This window comes from Coregonus lavaretus (genome assembly GCF_964263955.1).
Source record: "Coregonus lavaretus genome assembly, contig: HAP1_SCAFFOLD_358, whole genome shotgun sequence".
Lineage (NCBI taxonomy): Eukaryota > Metazoa > Chordata > Actinopteri > Salmoniformes > Salmonidae > Coregonus > Coregonus lavaretus.
Genome location: NW_028166433.1, coordinates 314,005 through 329,351, shown reverse-complemented (window position 1 = coordinate 329,351; position 15,347 = coordinate 314,005). Strand labels below are relative to the sequence as shown.

The 15,347-nt window shown below is 46.0% G+C and overlaps 1 pseudogene across 1 annotated transcript; it reads left to right on the top strand.

Moving 5' to 3' along the window:
* Positions 1-4,805: 4,805 nt before the first annotated feature.
* On the top strand, positions 4,806-15,236 carry LOC311114724 (period circadian protein homolog 2-like; annotated as a pseudogene). Its single transcript has 14 exons — positions 4,806-5,130; positions 7,087-7,179; positions 7,564-7,718; positions 8,033-8,142; positions 9,285-9,410; positions 9,587-9,638; positions 12,453-12,595; positions 12,767-12,900; positions 12,998-13,103; positions 13,232-13,383; positions 13,464-13,709; positions 13,816-14,152; positions 14,599-14,702; positions 15,037-15,236. The product of its transcript is annotated as a period circadian protein homolog 2-like (transcript).
* Positions 15,237-15,347: the final 111 nt, after the last annotated feature.

Genomic DNA, 15,347 nt, shown 5'->3' with positions numbered 1-15,347 from the left:
GTGTTCTCCATGATTCTACATGTTTTGCTTCATTATTAAAATAAATAAATGTTTTACTCCATGAAGTAATCAAACAATGTGTACGCCGCCATCTTGTCTATTTCAAATCTTCTCATTGATTGAGACAGGGGGGTCCACCCCAAAGTGCCGCATCTCATGATGACACTCACCTGTCTCAATCAATGAGAGAAGATTTCAAATAGACAAGATGGCAGCGTACACATTGTTTGATTACTTCATGGAGCAAAACATTTATTTTAATAAATTAGAACGAACCACCTGCAACTGGACATGTACATTTTAGAAGATAGCTTACATGTTTGGCTGGCCAAGTTAAGGTTGTTCGCCGAATAGTACCTATCCTATAACAGCTGATGGAGCATCACATTAGCCTATTATAATATGCTGGCTACTCCAGTTGCTACCAATCACCAAACTGGCATGCAGTTAGCTTAGTGGTTAAGAGCGTTGTGCCAGTAACCGAAAGGTCGCTGGTTCTAATCCCCGAGCCGACTAAGTGAAAAATCTGTCGATGTGCCCTTTAGCAAGGCACTTAATCCTAATTGCTCCTGTAAATCGCTCAGGATAAGAGCGTCTGCTAAATGACCAATTAATTTATATGAAGCTACATGGGATTCCACGTGCAGAGGCTAACAATTTGATATCAGTCTTGGTGTTTTGGACCAATGAGATCAAACGGGTGTCTTACCGTAACGTTTTCCATGGAAACCCCGAGCTTGCAGCCAATGATGGAAAGGCATGGGAGATGCAGGAGACTGAATTCCGGTCACGCTTTGAGCTGGAGGATTCGAGACCAGTACTACGCCAACACGAAGTAAACCGAGGAATAATCGTACTGCAGCGTGTCACATCTTCTGTCTGGCTTTCACTGAGCAATATTTGCAAAACTAGATGCTAAAATAATTCAATACGTCGGAGTTGTCCACAAATAGGAGTAAATATATATTCTGAAAAGGACATCGCATTTCTTTGGAGGGCACAGGTTGGTTTTATATTACTTTTTACAAATAAATGTTTAATGCAAAAATAAGTTGCATAACTAACAATACTGATCTTCGCATTCTCTAGCTAATTTTCATGTTCTACATTTTAAAACAGAGTCAATATTATGGTCTCAAGTTGAAGGAAATTGCATATTTTGTCATGTTATTTTTGCAGTGTTAATAACCGTCCGTGGTTACATTGCAAGTATCGACCGAAATCGACACTTTTACATAATTGTCAGTGTATTGTGCAGGCTATTGCGGGTCATCAAAGTGACGCGGGGGGAATTTGGATGTTTACTCAAGTTCATATCATAGTTATTTTTCAGTAGTTTTCTGTAGTTGTGTCAGGTTGGCTGAATGTCCTTTGGGTGGTGGACCATTCTTGATACACAGGGGAAACTATTGAGCGTGAAAAACCCAGCAGCGTTGCAGTTCTTGACACACTCAAACTGGTGCCCCGAGCTCAGCTCTGTGCTTGTGTGTTGAGTGACTCAGCTCCGTGCTAGTGTGTTGAGTGACTCAGCTCCGTGCTAGTGTGTTGAGTGACTCAGCTCCGTGCTAGTGTGTTGAGAGACTCAGCTCCGTGCTAGTGTGTTGAGTGACTCAGCTCCGTGCTAGTGTGTTGAGAGACTCAGCTCTGTGCTAGTGTGTTGAGAGACTCAGCTCCGTGTTAGTGTGTTGAGTGACTCAGCTCCGTGCTAGTGTGTTGAGTGACTCAGCTCCGTGCTAGTGTGTTGAGTGACTCAGCTCCGTGCTAGTGTGTTGAGAGACTCAGCTCTGTGCTAGTGTGTTGAGTGACTCAGCTCCGTGCTAGTGTGTTGAGTGACTCAGCTCCGTGCTAGTGTGTTGAGAGACTCAGCTCCGTGCTAGTGTGTTGAGTGACTCAGCTCCGTGCTAGTGTGTTGAGAGACTCAGCTCTGTGCTAGTGTGTTGAGAGACTCAGCTCCGTGTTAGTGTGTTGAGTGACTCAGCTCCGTGCTAGTGTGTTGAGTGACTCAGCTCCGTGCTAGTGTGTTGAGTGACTCAGCTCCGTGCTAGTGTGTTGAGAGACTCAGCTCTGTGCTAGTGTGTTGAGTGACTCAGCTCCGTGCTAGTGTGTTGAGTGACTCAGCTCTGTGCTAGTGTGTTGAGAGACTCAGCTCCGTGCTAGTGTGTTGAGAGACTCAGCTCCGTGCTAGTGTGTTGAGAGACTCAGCTCTGCTCTCCATGAAACTCTGCTGGGCCAAGGGAAAGCTCCTATAATCTGATAGGCTTATGTATTGTGTTTTTGTAAAGTGTTTTATGTTTCTCTGTTTTGTAATGTTTCAAAGGTTTATTGTTAAACCGGAATCTACGTGTGCTATGTCTAGCTGGTTAATGTATGTAATGTAAGGTTGAGGTAATTGAACCAAATGTCAGACCAAAATTCTCTTCATGCAGCTATGTCATATTTCACATTCAAATAAAATCTCGGAAATGGGTGTGTGTGTGTGTATGTAACAGGATAGCTGTTGTCTCACCTTTAGGACCTCTCTTTAGAAATGGTTGAACTGGATCGAACCAGTCTGAGACTTAGTCTCGTTGGAAAGGGCAGGGAATGGTAAAAAAAATATACACTGCTCAAAAAAATAAAGGGAACACTTAAACAACACATCCTAGATCTGAATGAATGAAATAATCTTATTAAATACATTTTTATTTACATAGTTGAATGTGCTGACAACAAAATCACACAAAAATTATCAATGGAAATCAAATTTATCAACCCATGGAGGTCTGGATTTGGAGTCACCCTCAAAATTAAAGTGGAAAACCACACTACAGGCTGATCCAACTTTGATGTAATGTCCTTAAAACAAGTCAAAATGAGGCTCAGTAGTGTGTGTGGCCTCCACGTGCCTGTATGACCTCCCTACAATGCCTGGGCATGCTCCTGATGAGGTGGCGGATGGTCTCCTGAGGGATCTCCTCCCAGACCTGGACCAAAGCATCCGCCAACTCCTGGACAGTCTGTGGTGCAACGTGGCGTTGGTGGATGGAGCGAGACATGATGTCCCAGATGTGCTCAATTGGATTCAGGTCTGGGGAACGGGCGGGCCAGTCCATAGCATCAATGCCTTCCTCTTGTAGGAACTGCTGATACACTCCAGCCACATGAGGTCGAGCATTGTCTTGCATTAGGAGGAACCCAGGGCCAACCGCACCAGCATATGGTCTCACAATGGGTCTGAGGATCTCATCTCGGTACCTAATGACAGTCAGGCTACCTCTGACGAGCACATGGAGGGCTGTGCGGCCCCCCAAAGAAATGCCACCCCACACCATGACTGACCCACCGCCAAACCGGTCATGCTGGAGGATGTTGTAGGCAGCAGAACGTTCTCCACGGCGTCTCCAGACTCTGTCACGTCTGTCACATGTGCTCAGTGTGAACCTGCTTTCATCTGTGAAGAGCACATGGCGCCAGTGGCGAATTTGCCAATCTTGGTGTTCTCTGGCAAATGCCAAACGTCCTGCACGGTGTTGGGCTGTAAGCACAACCCCCACCTGTGGACGTCGGGCCCTCATACCACCCTCATGGAGTCTGTTTCTGACTGTTTGAGCAGACACATGCACATTTGTGGCCTGCTGGAGGTCATTTTGCAGGGCTCTGGCAGTGCTCCTCCTGCTCCTCCTTGCACAAAGGCGGCGGTAGCGGTCCTGCTGCTGGGTTGTTGCCCTCCTACGGCCTCCTCCACGTCTCCTGATGTACTGGCCTGTCTCCTGGTAGCGCCTCCATGCTCTGGACACTACGCTGACAGACACAGCAAACCTTGCCACAGCTCGCATTGATGTGCCATCCTGGATGAGCTGCACTACCTGAGCCACTTGTGTGGGTTGTAGACTCCGTCTCATGCTACCACTAGAGTGAAAGCACCGCCAGCATTCAAAAGTGACCAAAACATCAGCCAGGAAGCATAGGAACTGAGAAGTGGTCTGTGGTCACCACCTGCAAAACCAGTCCTTTATTGGGGGTGTCTTGCTAATTGCCTATAATTTCCACCTGTTGTCTATTTTTATTTGCACAACAGCATGTGACATTTATTGTCAATCAGTGTTGCTTCCTAAGTGGACAGTTTGATTTCACAGAAGTGTGATTGGCTTGGAGTTACATTGTGTTGTTTGAGTGTCCCCTTTATTTTTTTGAGCAGTGTATAAAAAAATCATGAATAAGCAAACAGTATGTCATCTTTTCCTTAACTGGAAAGAGCAGGGCCCTTAGATTGTTCAATGGCCTTCAAGGGTAGACTGAGGCTTCGACTGAAAAAGTATTTGTGTGTGTATTGAGTTTTCCTGATCAGGGCAATTTGAATACCTTTCTGACTGATTCTCCTGATCACAGCTCTGGTTTGCAGCTAAAGCTGTTGCTACAGTAGCTGTTAGTTTATGGATGAATCACCCCTGAGAGAGTGTCTCTGTTTGGCTCCATAGAGAAGCTCTAGTGTAACCATTTCGCTGCACTGGGTCAGAGGATCATGTTCCTGAACCTGCTGACCCAGGAGTCAGGTCTCTTCTCTCTCTAGTGGAAATACTTCACTAATTTCATTCCAACTATGTTTTCCTATTCACTTCCAAACCACAACGGCAACAACATGTGGAACATAGCCTAACTTCTCACTTTTAAAGTTTGACCTCACCTGCCCGCACCGATGTCTGAAGACTCCGATCCCAAGCGGTACCTGTACTCGGCCCTGGGGGGAGGGGCGGGAGAGGGATCAAAAGAAGCATGGGTTCCAGGTAGAGGAGGAGGAAGAGGAGGGTGGCTCCCCCTGTGGATCAATGTCCCAACTGCACTGCATGGCCGACTTCAAGGGAGAGGGCAGGGCCGAACTAGAACCTGAGCTGGGATTGGCTTCCGAGGGGAGTGACAGCAGCCACGACCAATCAACCTCTCCCGGCTCGCCCCACAACGACAGGAAGCGACCGCACACAGCGCTGCATGAGGACGTGGAGATGGGGGGGGTTCCGGGAGCGGGACCGAATCCCACGGTAATGAGTCTAATGGCAACGAGTCCCATGGCAACGAGTCGGTGGGCAGCTCCAACGACAATGGCAGTTCTGCAAAAGACTCTGCCCTGATGGAGTCATCTGAGAGCAACAAGAGGTGAGTCCTCGCTGTTCCAGTGCATTATGGTTAATAGAGTGTCACCTAGGGCTGGAAATAGCCAGGGACCTCACGATACAATATTATCACAATGTGATGTTCCAAACATATTGCTCACTATATATCTGCTGCAGAGAGACGAGAGAGCATGAGAAAATTAGTTTTGATCAGTCAGGGGAAATAAAAGTGCTGAAAACATGTTGGTCCACTATTGTTTTGAAAGATGGAGAATAAGCTATAGGATGTACAATACTGGAGTTTTGGTGCCGATACAGCCGACTAGCGCTAGCTTACGCTACCTACAGGAGCGCTATCAAAATTGGATATAATATCGACCATAAATAATATTACGATATGTAACTATCTTATTTTTTTTCATCACTTGTGTCGCCCCACCACCTCCACTGGTGGAAATACCCTGATATATAATGGAACTACGCTTTGTTAGGTAATTAGAGGTAGTACAGTGAGGTGTTCTGCTGGTAATGGAGGGTCATTTTGCTGTGACTAAGTCATTGTTGTAGTCCATTAGAGAGCACCAGACACAGAAGAGCAGGGGCACCACCACTACTTCTCTCCAGGAACAGAGATGTCCATCACACCCAGGCTGTAGCTGTGTCCCCTGGCTGGTCATGGAGGTACCTCTTATCATAGGCACATCTCACAGGGCTCTTATGTGATTGGTTCATGCTACAATTTGTTATACAACAGCCAATTTTGCAGATACATTTTGTCTTTTTGGTCAAGCATGTCGTAATGATCTGTTCAGAACCGCTGGAGCAACTAGATTAACAGATGTAACTGTGGTTTCTCCGTCTTGGCTTATTGGACTGAAAAAATGGAATATCGGCTGTTGTGTAATCGCCTCTCTCTGGCGCCCGTATCCATGGCGATAATGATGACGCTGTAACTTTATCACAAACGTCTGCAAGCTTGGCAGTGGAGTAAACAGAGGTGGTTTACCAGATACATCTCACTGAGCTGGTTGGGTCATTGATTCATTAAATGCAAAGATGGTCTGTGGAGATGGTCTGACAGAACAGAAGGGGTTCAGGAAGTGACCACATAGTAGAGGAAGTTCCTCTACAACGGGAAGTTGACGCCCCTCTCTGGGTGAACAGGAAGCGGAAATTAGTTAGTTACCTCTGGTTTGTTCAGCCATTCCAATGGGAAAAAATGTATGTGGAAAAAATATGGTCTGACGTTAACATTTTACATTTACGTCATTTACATTTTAGTCATTTAGCAGACGCTGTTATACAGAGCAAATAGGGTTAAGTGCCTTGCTCAAGGGCACATAGACAGATTTTTCACCTAGTAGGCTCGGGGATTCAAACCAGCGACATCTGTTACTGGCCCAATGCTCTTAACTGCTAGGCTACCTGCCGTCCTAACACAGGTTTAGGAGATCTTATCAGTCAGCATACATGACCTTTATGAATTATTAAGCCTTTTATATGCTTTATGTGTTTATTTTGATTACATAAATGCTTAATCGTTTGCTATTTTATTGTGTTACTATTTCCTTAGTTGTTTTTTTATTTGCAAAAAAAAACGTTTTAACTCTGCAATGTTGCGAAAGGGCTCGTAAGTAAGCATTTCACAGTAAAGTCTACACCTGTTGTATTCGGCGCATGTGACAAACCATGTGATTACCTCTCATAAAAGGAAAGAGGTTTGTGAGACCCCCCTTAGTCAAACACTGTGCTGTGAAGGTTATGAAACCAGGTGTAATCACTGAAAAACTGTCTGTCCTCAGCTCAACCACATGTTGTTTGTCAACTGAATTGAAGAGAGAATGAATTCATTTGTGGTCTGTTTTGTCATCATGCTATTGCCTTGTTTCTTTATGTCTTGTATGCCTCACTGTCCCTTCTCTTCTCAATTCCTCACTACTGTCTCTCTCCTACCTCTTGGCTAGTTTCTCATCTGTGGCTCGTTGATTTGTCATTGCAGCTCAAACTCTCACAGCCCCTCCCCTCCGAGCAGCTCTAGTGCCTTCAGCCGGGTGAGCTCTGAGCAAGACAACCCGTCTTCCAGCGGCTGCAGGTTAGTACTGTCCCCCAAATCCACTACAGTCCAAAACCTCAACCATAACCCCAAACACCCCTGTAACAGCCCTCACAAACTGTAAATGCATTTATACCCTGCCCCATACATTTGTATTATTCTGCATGTTTGGGGTCTACCTCCATACAATGTAAACAACTCAGCGACCTAGCGAATAACACTACAAATGCAATTCATATCCATCCATCCATTTAAACCCAAACCCTATTATAACTATTGTTAACAGCCCCTCCACTACCCTTCTCCTTACTGCATATCCCACCCGATCCGCCTCTTTAGGTTAAATTGCAGCCCTCCTGGGATGGCTTTAGCGGGGGAGCCGGATGTCTGATGTACAGTGTGTGTTTATGTCGTGCTCTGCAGTAGTGAACAGTCGGCCAAAGCCAAGACGCAGAAAGAGCTCTTCAAGACGTTGAAGGAGCTGAAGATGCACCCGCCGTCAGAGAAGAGGAGCAAGGGGAACGCCAGCACGGTGAACACGCTGAAGTACGCCCTGCGCTGCGTCAAACAGGTCAAAGGTGAGACACGCACCCACACATGCCTATACACACATACTCACGTACACTCACACACCTTCACGCACACCTACACACATTTACGCTTATACACTGATACTGATGTGCGTCAGAATTCTGTTTAAATTCGATAGTGTGGATGATACTGTAGATTGCCATCAATATGACCTACTGTGAAGGATCATCTAGTACACTTGGTAAGATCTCCGCAATTTAGCTGCGAGGTCGGTTCTGCAAACCGCAAGATTTCACTCTGTGTTTAATGTGTATATTAAATTGTACTGTGCTGTATGTATTAATGTGTTGTGTCTTGGCAGCCAACGATGAGTACTACCAGATGTTGATGATCAATGACAGTCAGCCTCCAGGCCTGGACGTGCCTTCTTTCATCAACAGCATCACCTCGGAGTACACCAACAAGAACACTGAGTACAACCTCACTAATGTTTGTGGAAATGCATGAACCAGCACGGAAAATAGTCATATTTATTTTCCGCAGTATCAAACTCCCAAAAGGGATTTAAAACAAAACACACAGCCAAATGAAAAAGTGTACTACATTCCTTTACCAACACATGGCATATGCTGCCTGCAACACATTTGAACAAACAACAGATCGTGCTGTTTGTACAATTGTTCCCACTGGAAAATGATTTTTTTAAATCACTGACTATGACACATTTGTCCCAGTGAGGTCACTTCTCTTAGGGCAAAGTGTGTTGTTGCCAGCCAAAATGTCTTTACCTTCCTTCTCTGGTTCCATAGAACACTTGAACCTCAGCCACTTGAAACCCCACAAAATAATACATCTCCTCTAGTCTGTCCAGGTTGAAGAGCACTGTAGTGAGGGAACATCATGTGTTCTTACACAGACAGACAGTGCGTCTATTTCAAATACAGACAGAGGAGTACCCTTGACCTTTCTGATAGTGACCAAGGTTCAGACCATTCTGATAATGACCAAGGTTCAGACCATTCTGATAATGACCAAGGTTCAGACCATTCTGATAATGACCAAGGTTCAGACCATTCTGATAATGACCAAGGGTCAGACCATTCTGATAAGGACCAAGGTTCAGACCATTCTGATAATGACCAAGGTTCAGACCATTCTGATAATGACCAAGGGTCAGACCATTCTGATAATGACCAAGGTTCAGACCATTCTGATAATGACCAAGGGTCAGACCATTCTGATAATGACCAAGGGTCAGACCATTCTGATAATGACCAAGGTTCAGACCATTCTGATAATGACCAAGGGTCAGACCATTCTGATAATGACCAAGGGTCAGACCATTCTGATAATGACCAAGGGTCAGACCATTCTGATAATGACCAAGGGTCAGACCATTCTGATAATGACCAAGGGTCAGACCATTCTGATAATGACCAAGGGTCAGACCATTCTGAAACAAACTGATTTATCTTTTTTTTTGTTTATTTGTTTGTATGTTTTTTTGTCAATAGCACATTTTTACAATTACAGTACAATTAATGCAATGTTATAACCAGGTTCAGGATATTTTTATTTATTTATATTTAATATGTTTTTGTTTTGTCCAATAGGATATTTTTGCCGTGGCTGTCTCTCTCATCACAGGGAAGATAGTGTACATCTCGGACCAGGCGGCGACAATCTTGCACTGCCAACGGGAGCGGTTCACACCTCCTGGAGCATGTGCACTGGAACAGGTACCTATGACCCTTCTATGCACTCAATGATACAAGCTGTTACTACAGTACACACGCATACGCATGAGGAAGCACATCTACACTCATATCCTGTGGATATTGATGAGCAGCAGGTAGGCTGTTGGAAATAGACTCAACTGGATTCATCTGCTTGGAGATATAGAACTCTCTCTCAGAATCGTCTCCCACGGAGTGCATGCAGGAGAAATCCTTCTTCTGCCACATCAGGTGAGTGGGAGGGAGATAGAGCAGGAAACCATCGACCATAGGGGGGGTGATTAGAGTGGTGGGGAGAGAGGAGGGGTGATTAGAGTGGTGGGGAGAGAGGGGGGGTGATTAGAGTAGTGGGGAGAGAGGGGGGGTGATTAGAGTGGTAGGGAGAGAGGGGGGGTGATTAGAGTGGTGGGGAGAGAGGGGGGGGGTGATTAGAGTGGTGGGGAGAGAGGGGGGGGTGGGATGAGGGAGTCAGCTTTGGACTTTTAACACCAACTAGTGGTCAGTGACTCTACTAAGGAGCTCTGTATGATGTAAAGAATACATTTAGTGTTGAACAGGGGGAGGTAGCGTTGAGAGAATGCCAAGAGTGTGCAAAGCTGTCATCAAGGCAAAGGGTGGCTATTTGAAGAATCTGAAATATAAAATATATTTAGTTTTGTTTAACACTTTTTGGGTTACTACATGATTCCATATGTGTTATTTCATAGTTTTGATGTCTTCACTATTATTCTACAATGTAAAAAATAGTAAAAATAAAGAAAAACCCTTGAATGAGTAGGTGTGTCCAAACTTTTGACTGGTACTGTATATGCATGCACGCTAACACACTATTGATGCGTCGGTTGACTTATAACCCGCAGTCCCTGCAGTTATATACGCGGGGCAGAAGGTTTTAGGGTCATTAAAGGTCAATAAATATTGTGTGGCTGAAGGGCAGGTTGAATAAAGAGAAACAATCTTAAAAATCCATAAATGTAAATGCAATTTATATCTATCTATATGCTACATTGAGATGTTTGTTTAATTATTTTAGGCTATATAGGTATTAGTGCATGAGCCTAAGCTTTAGGACTTAACTGTACACGCGCCAAATAGTCTACACAGCCAATCGCCAAATAATGCTTTTGGGAATGGGCAGAAAAAGTTAACATCAATACACAGACGGCAAAAAGGACATTGTCGAAGTTTAATTCAGTAAGACGAAAGCTGCGAAAGGAGAGTTAAAAATAAAGAGAAGGGAGGGCCAGAAATGTAATGTTTGGAAATGATTTGGTGAAGTATTATAAGAGGATGATAGCAGTGCCGGCTATGTTCTGTACAAATTCAACAGTCACAAGACAGGGACTTCAAATAGGCCTATGGCATGTCAAGGGAACTGTAGCCTACTGTTTAGATGGGTTAAATGGAAACTGAAATCTGGACACTGACTGTAGCTCTAGAACTGCTCACACAGCATTAATATTACCTCCTGCAGAATGAAGCATTTCTTGCAGTAAAATGATACACCAAATGTAGGCAACATTTTAACTTGGGAACAGGAGTGAAGAAATGTGATTTATTTATTTCTGCATCTTGAGAGAATGCAATGCTCAGATACCATCTGTAGAGGTGCTATCTTCATCATAAAAGCTGATAGTACAGTATTTCAACCACATAAAATATGCATCCAAACTGAAATCTTAACAGAAACACATTGGGTCGTTTTCACAGCTTTCTTTTTCCTTACAACGGTCAAATTGAATGTTATTTGGACATTTAGCATTGTTTTGCATGATTGTATTTTCTCCCCAGCCCCTAAACGTCTTTGCTTCGCAAAAATGACTGAACTTTACCGACATCAATTGGTTTGAAGCATTCAATCTATTGATCTATGACATTATTCTGTTGAGCAAGGGTTTATTTAGTCTTCATACAGGTGTTTATTTAGTTCACATATAGTCCAACAGTTGCGGATGGGTTATTAGCAAATGCGGGTGTGGGTGAACAAACAGCTGACCCGCGCACCACTGTTAAACACACACACACACACACACACACAACACACACTAAGTCTCACTTACAAACTCTCTCTCTCACTCACCCATATATGCACATAAGTATACGTGTGTATACACACACACACACAGACACACACAGCGTCATGTTGGCCTGAGGCTGTGTGGGGACAGAGATGGTAGGGGGGTCTATGGAGGTCCTCCAGGCTGCTGGCCAACCAGGCCTGTTCAGAGAGGGAGTCGGTCAGTGATAGTAATTGAAGGAGACTTATCCCATATTGATATTTTCCCTCTTGGCTCCAATTTTGTCAGATGTGATCTGTAAAAGGCTTTTGTCAGTAAGCGGTACTCAAAACAGACCTCAGGCGCTGGCTAGCCACACACCCACACACTGAAAAGCGCACACACACACACACACACACACACACACACACAAAGAAGCAGACACACACTGAGGGAGCACTGGCCAGCCACTCACACAGAGTGGTGGGGAGAGAGGGGGGGTGATTGGAGTGGTGGGGAGAGAGGGGGGGTGATTAGAGAGGAGGGGTGATTAGAGTGGTAGGGAGAGGGGGGGGTGATTAGAGTGGTGGGGAGAGAGGGGGGGTGATTGGAGTGGTGGGGAGAGAGGGGGGGGGGATTAGAGTGGTGGGGAGAGAGGGGGGGTGGGATGAGGGAGTCAGCTTTGGACTTTTATCACCAACTAGTGGTCAGTGACTCTACTAAGGAGCTCTGTATGATGTAAAGAATACATTTAGTGTTGAACAGGGGGAGGTAGCGTTGAGAGAATGCCAAGAGTGTGCAAAGCTGTCATCAAGGCAAAGGGTGGCTACTTTGAAGAATCTGAAATATAAAATATATTTGGATTTGTTTAACACTTTTTTGGTTTCTACATGATTCCATATGTGTTATTTCATAGTTTTGATGTCTTCACTATTATTCTACAATGTAGAAAATAGTAAAAAAAAAAAAAGAAAAACCTGGAATGTGTAGGTGTGTCCAAACTTTTGACTGGTACTGTATGTATGTATGCATGTTGTGACTTATATAGTGGTGGTAAAGGGAGAGGAAGGGACTTGCAGTACTTCCCTTTCCGTATGACCCCCTACCTGATGAAGGTCCAGGACGCTGAGCTGGCTGAGGAACAGTCCTGCTGCCTGCTACTGGCTGAGAGGTTACAGTCGGGCTATGATGGTAAGACACACACAGACTCTCTCTCAGCACTGTCGAACAGAGAGTCTCATATACACACACTAGAATACACATACTTTCAATCCTAATGCCCATTCACACCCTAACACACACTCACTCTACACAACATGTATTTTTCAGATCAATTCTAACTGTTTCTGTTTTCCTCCCCACCCCCCAGGATACCTTCTGACAAGCGCATGTTCACCACGACACACACACCCAGCTGTGTGTTCCAGGACATAGACGAGACGAACAGTCATAAACAATCATTCAGACCACCTCATCTGTTTGAGTGTGAGGCTGATGTGCATCTTTAACTTCTAGTGTCCCTGTTCTTGATCTCTGTAATAATGTGTACTGATGTTGTTTGTGATCAACCGCAACATCTGGTGTCTCCCTCAGGGCTGTTCCATTATTGGGTACCTCCCCCAGGACCTGATCGGAACCCCTGAGTTGCTTCACCTGCACCCCAGTGACCGGCCACTTATGCTGGCCGTCCACCGCAAGAGTGAGACTCTCTTTGATTCAGACCGATCTGATTGGTTGATTTGGTATTACTTTCAAAACAGATACACTATATAACTAAAGTAAGTCTAGATAAGTCAATTTCCACTCAGTGTGTGAATGACTTAGCAGCCCCTAAGAAGCCTCCCTCTGGCGCCGCCCGGTGGTGGGAGGGCCCCTGTCCCTGCCCAGCAAGGCTGAGAGCGTGGTGTCAATCACCAGCCAGTGTAGCTACAGCAGCACCATCGTCCATGTAGGAGACAAGAAACCCCAGCCAGAATCTGGTGAGCGCACACACACACACACACGCACACACACACTGTGTTAGGTTTCATTCTGATTGGCTGTTTCCTGTTATTTCCAGAGATCATTGAGGATGAGGCTGAGAATCCCGCCCCCCCAGCACTACCAGTCAGTGTGGTATCCCCGCCCACTCAGGAGAAGGAGGCCTATAAGAGGCTGGGGCTGACCAAGCAGGTGTTGGCAGTGCACACACACAAGGAGGAGCAAGCCTTCCTTACCCGCTGTTTGGAACTCCGCAACGCCAGAACCTTCCAGAAAGAATGCGCCACCTACCTGCACAGACAGAGAGGTCTGACCAACACGCAGAGTAAGGAAAATGCATAGTTACATACACACAGAAATGTGGCGATTTGGCTTTGGGAACATCTGAGCTAGATGATAACATCCATCTGTGTTGTGTCTTCTCTCCTCAGAAGCCACAGGGACCGGGGGCGTTGCTAAACAGAGTGCGGCCAGGCCCGAGGCCTCTCCCGCTGCAGCCAAGAAGGGCAGTCGAAATAAGAAATTCAAGAAGCCCCGTATGAAGCGTCCTGATTCGTCGGACAGCGCTGTCTCTCACCGTAAATCCCGCCCTCCCCTGCAGTGCCTGAACCAGACGTCCTGGTCCCCCTCTGAAACCTCCCAGTCCCAGGCCTTCTCTGTGCCCTACCCTGCCATGGTGCCAGTCTACCCCCTGTCAGGCTACCCTGCTGCCCATACCGCCCCTGCCCAGATCACTCGCCCTGACCCCTCTGTCAGAAGGGGGTCATTGTGGGGATATTTTTGTAATGACCTGGTTTTTGATTGGTCTTTTATAACTGTTCCTATTGAATATTCCTTGAAGATGTTATCAAAGGCTGAAAGGAAGTGAATGTTTACTTGCTCTTTGTTTATAATTACCTCCTTTTTCATTCGTAGCTTGTGACAAAACAATGTTTCACCATGTTGGTCATCAGACAGCAGTTCTTATCAAGCCATACTAACAGAATGACCCCAAACCATAGAGACAATGATTTCTACTGACCTACACTAGTACATGTTATCTTTAGTTTGCTGATAATAATAAGAAGTAATGACATAATAATTATGATCGTACTAAGTAATTGGCTATTAGCTAATAAGGAAAGCCATGATGGTAACACTATGAAGAGTAGCTAAGTAGATGAGAAGCACAGTTGTTAATCATTTCTAACAGAGCTATCTCTCTGTGTGTACAGGGACATCCAGAAGGTTTTGAGGGAGGACCAGTGGAGGGAGCTAGTGAAGGAACAGCCCTGGGTGGGGGGGGGGGGGGGGTCTGCCCAAGGCCATCAATGTCAAGGTACATCAAACGCGTCCGGCTTCACAAACACACCTCTCACACATTTATCTCCCACTCAAACACACATATGTACACACAAGTCTGTCTTCATGTGGGTCAATAGTGTACTAAAATACACGTATCCTTGTATTTCATCAGGAGTGATTGTACTGTAAGGACTCGGCCTCAGCCCCTATTGAGGAGGACCTTTCTAACATGAAGGGGGACAGCCCCCCCCCCCCCCCCCCCACCACCCAGAGGAGTCCTTTACCCTCCACCCTGACCCAGCCCCCCCACCAAGACAGAGGAGTCCTCCACCTTCCACCCTGACCCAGCCCCCCCCCCCACCACCCAGAGGAGTCCTCCACCTTCCACCCTGACCCAGCCCCCCCACCAAGACAGAGGACTCCTCCAACCCTGACCCAGCCCCCCCACCACCCAGAGGAGTCCTCCACCTTCCACCCTGACCCAGCCCCCCCACCAAGACAGAGGACTCCTCCAACCCTGACCCAGCCCCCCCACCAAGACAGAGGAGTCCTCCACCTTCCACCCTGACCCAGCCCCCCCACCAAGACAGAGGAGTCCCCCACCTTCCACCCTGACCCAGCCCCCCCACCAAGACAGAGGAGTCCCCCACCTTCCACCCTGACCCAGACTATGACTTGT